The 4,617-nt window shown below is 40.6% G+C and overlaps 1 non-coding gene across 1 annotated transcript; it reads left to right on the top strand.

Annotated features, from left to right (window-relative positions):
* The first annotated feature begins 2,225 nt into the window (after window positions 1–2,225).
* Window positions 2,226–2,328, top strand: LOC131226502 (small nucleolar RNA R71). The gene has a single exon (XR_009161880.1). It is a non-coding gene; the product is annotated as a small nucleolar RNA R71 (small nucleolar RNA).
* Window positions 2,329–4,617: the final 2,289 nt, after the last annotated feature.

Below are 4,617 nucleotides of genomic sequence, written 5' to 3'. Positions count from 1 at the left end.
CCATATCCAATAATTTGATCATCTCATTTTTTACAACTTCCATTGTGTTTGGATTGAGACGTCTTTGAGGTTATCTAATTGGTTTGGTGTCCTCATCGAGGTGGATCCGATGGGTGCATATGGAAGGGCTTATACCCTTGATGTCAGAAATGGTCCAGCCTAAGGCTTCTTTGTGGTCCCTTAGAACTTCCAACAATTTAATCTCTTGATCTTTCTCTAAAAATGAAGAGATCATCACAGGATAAGTTTTATTTTCACCTAAATATACATACTTAAGCTCATTTGGTAGTGGTTTTAAATCAAGCTTTGGAATATTGGTTGGTGATGGCAGAGGTCGCGAGTCCTCGATAGGTAGGATTTGAGTGCGCGGTCTCTATTGATACATACCAATGTCCTGGGTGGTAGTGCTCTCATTATCATCACAAATTTCAGTAAACACTTTTTCTAAATCAGAATTTTTCAAGTCCCCAATGACTTGAATCAATTCCTCAATCAAACTAGGTTCCAATTCCTCTTCTTCTATTAAGCAGTCCATAAAATTCAGTCCATTGATCTCATTATTATCAATGGGCTGCTTATATAAATTGAAAATATTTAGCTCTAGAGTCATGTTACCAAAAGACAAGTTCATCATTCCATTCCTGCAATTTATGATTACATTTGAAGTTGTTAGGAATGGGCGACCTAAAATGATGGGAACTTGAGCGCTAGCATTTACACATGGTTCAGTGTCTAGTACAATAAAATTCGCAGGGAAGCAGAATTTCTTCACTTGGACTAGCACGTCCTCTAAAATTTTCCTTGGTACCTTAATAGAGCGGTCAGTAAGTTGAAGTGTAATCGTGGTTGGTTTAAGCTCGCCTAACCCCATTTGTTTGTAAACCAAATAAGGTACTAAGTTGACACTTATACCCAAATCTAACAAAGCATGCTCAATTTAGAAATTCCCAATAATATAAGGAATAATGGGACTTTCCGGGTCTTTGTTTTTGGGTACAACCCTTTGTTGAATGATAGCGCTCACTTTCTCAGTAAGGAAGGCCTTTTTATGCACATTTAATTTCCTCTTTACAGTGCACAAGTCCTTGAGATATTTAGCATATGATGGAATTTGTCTAATGACATCAAGCAGAGGAATATTGGCAGTAACCTTTTGGAGTACATCCAACACCTCTTGATATTTTATGGGGACAATTGAATTTCGAAGTCTAGATGGGAACGGAACTGGAGGCTCATATGACTTACTCTTTTTATCCTTTTGCTGTTATAGCTCTTGAACCATAGTCGGTTAATCATTTTCTTGAGACAGTGGCTCATTCTTCGGTATTTCTACCGGTTGTATTATCTTGTTATCGACATTTTTTCCACTTCTCAAGGTAATAATGACCTTAGCTTATTCATGATGTAGCTCACTTGGATTTGAGTCTCCAATGAAATATGTGTTTCTAAGGTTTGACACAGGTTAAGAAGGAAGGGTGTCTTTTTCCCTAGCATTTAGTTGAGTCTCAATCCTAGCCACAACTGTCTTTAATTCCTGATTTAATTGGATAAGAGACTGATTCATTTAAGCTTGAGAGTTCATGAATGCAGTCAATGCATCCTCCACGGATGATCGCTTTGGTGGGGGCACATAGGGTGCATTGTTAGGTGCCCTTAAGAAGTTTTGTGGAGGTATTTGAGGTGTATTGGGCGCATTAATTTGTGGTCCATTCCTCCAACTAAGATTAGGATAGTTACGCCAATTTGAATTATACGCGTTTCCCATTGGTTGCATAACTGACTTTTGGTAGTTATTTATAGCATTTGCTTGATCATGCTCATGCGTGATATTTTATACAACTGAGATTATTGGACAATCCTTTGTGTCATGGTCTGTACCACCATAAATGCTACAAAAATTACCTAAGGAAGTGTTTGCTTTAACCATATCAACCTTCCTAATTTCCAAGGCTTCGACCTTTCTAGCTAATGCAGCGAATTTTGCATTAAGTTCATCTTCTTCTCTTATGACATACATCCCCACTTTCTCTCTGGGAATGTATCTAGTTTGGTCTGATTTAGTAGAGATATCCCATGTCTGCGTATTCTGTACTAACATATCTAGAAAATCCTAAGCCTCATTATGATCTTTATCAAGAAAGGTTCTACCACACATCATCTTTATGAACTGACAGGTATCCATGGTGAGCCCCTTTCAGAAGGCATTAATCACGTATCATGGTTCATAACCATGATGTGGACAAGTAATTAGAATGCCTTTGAAGCGCTCCCAAGCTTGAAAAAATAGTTCATTCCCCTTTTGAGATAATGACATGATTTCTTGTTTTAATGCATTTGTTTTGTGCACGGGAAAGAACTTTTTCAAAAACTCTCTACTTAAGGCTTGCCATGAAGTGATGGTATTATGTCTTAGAGAGTTGTACCATGCTTTGGCCCGATCCTTTAGAGAAAATGAGAATAACCTAAGCTTAAGTACATCCCTATTACCATTATTTACTTGTAACATTGCAATTACTTCCTCAAAGTCCTTGAGGTGCAAGTAAGGGCTTTCAGAATCCAAGCCATAAAATTTAGGAATTAATTGAATCACACCTAGTTTAAAATCAATGTTCTCTGTGTGAGCAGGGAACACTATGCAAGATGGTAAAGTTGATCTCTCAGTGTCACGCCCTAAACTCAGAAATCGAATTCGCAGGAATCCCGATCACCGAATCAGGTGCCAACAGCCTCCGCAGTACTCCATTCTCGGGTCCTAGCGTCCATACGCCAGATTCCGATCCTGGGATCCTACAAGGAGGATTTTTAAAAAAATTTTTTTTTATGTACATTTAACTCATAATAAGCATAACCACAAGATTACCCAATTCACAAAGGCAACATCATCATCACATATCCACTAATATAATCATTTGAGTATAATGCTGAAAGGAAAAATACATATATCGAAATCAGAGCTCCAGAATACAACTGCACGCTCCAAGCTCAACGCTGCTGCAACCTAATAACACCTGCACGCATCTATCGTGCATAAGCTTATAGAAAGCTTAGAGGGTGGTGTAAGTGTGTGCACAAGGTAAGTGTCAAGTATTCAATACAATGTCATTATCATACAAACTGGAAGTACTGGTAATCCATAAATCGTATAATATCGGAATAAGCAAAGACACTAGCAAGATCATGAATTATCTGAGTAAGCAGAAATACTGATAAGAGCAGGAATTATCAGAGTAAACAGAAATACTCACAAGATCATAGATCATACGATAACAGAGTAAGCGGAAATACGAACAAGTCCATGAGCCAATCAATATCACAATATGCAATATATAACAGCTATGCAAACGAGAAGTCATAAAGAGCCAAATATCAAATGCCGAGAATGCAATGGGGTATATAATTCCTTATGTGTTCACAAATACGTCAGTCATACCTAGACCATATAAATGTAGAAGTACAGTAACCCGAGATGTCGTATACCGCGGATGTAATGCAATATGCGGTGCGAATGGAATGACCATGCTGGAGTGTGAAGTCGGGATGGTAGTACGTAGTATCGCAGGCTATGGGGTCTATCATAAGGGACTTCTATCCAAACCAGTCCCATACCTAAATTTGGATAGTCAGACTGAATGTGGTAAACTCCTGATCTCAGGTTAGTCGCGCGCCCCAACCGAAATCCTGGTCATTGCGAAGGCATACGTAACAACTAGTTGCATACCACCAACCTGAGTAGATAGTGAATGAATGAATACATGAATGAGTATGCAACTCCTGCTCACTAAATCCACATATCAGTACGGTTCATCTCTGAGATCATCATCGGAGTTTAGTACACTCCAAACGGCACTGCCGCTTTCCCAGCCGCACAGTCCAAGTGAGCGTAAGAAACCTCACTATCCGCCCGGTCAATAGTCTGCCAATACCTATCCGGCATGTCGATAGCGGACCCATTCACGAGCTGATCAAACTCAGCCTAGTATTGCCCCCTACCCTCGGGCGGGTAAGGCCACACCTCCTCCCAACCGACCACGACACAGTGGGAGACGCAGCCTCCTGGTATTCGGCGCTCATGTATCCACTCGGTCTCGACGTTAGGGCGTCTCCTGGCCACGGAGGTTTAGGGATTTTCACCCAGGGACATCTATGGCGCCCGTATGCTAGAACAAAATATTTCTGGTGTCCCATTTGGCCATCCACGATACGCCTGTGAAGGCTACGACCCTGTTGTCGCTAGGGCGTACAGTAATCATAATGCGAGATGCATGAGTCATACAATCCAGTCATGCATCAATCCTATGCATACTGCGTGCTCAAGTGAGATAACCTCCACCTATCAGGGAGTCTCATAACAACATGCTCAATAACATATGCAATGATCAACCACATCTTATAACAAACATGCAGATGATGCGTATGGGCATGTCTCATGATGCTATGCTGTCACATACTCATAATCGGTGTCAACAACCGGCATCGACAATCGACCTCGACAATGTAGACATTTAATCAACATTGCCCCCAAGGAATGGCCCACATAAAGCCAAACACATAATGGGCCCACGGCCTTACACAAAGGCCTGATATACAACACAGTGGGCCTTACTCAAGGGTCACATA

Source organism: Magnolia sinica, chromosome 14, assembly GCF_029962835.1.
Source record: "Magnolia sinica isolate HGM2019 chromosome 14, MsV1, whole genome shotgun sequence".
NCBI lineage: Eukaryota > Viridiplantae > Streptophyta > Magnoliopsida > Magnoliales > Magnoliaceae > Magnolia > Magnolia sinica.
Note: the sequence above shows the minus strand (reverse complement) of the source record. Positions and strands in the feature narration are given on the sequence as shown.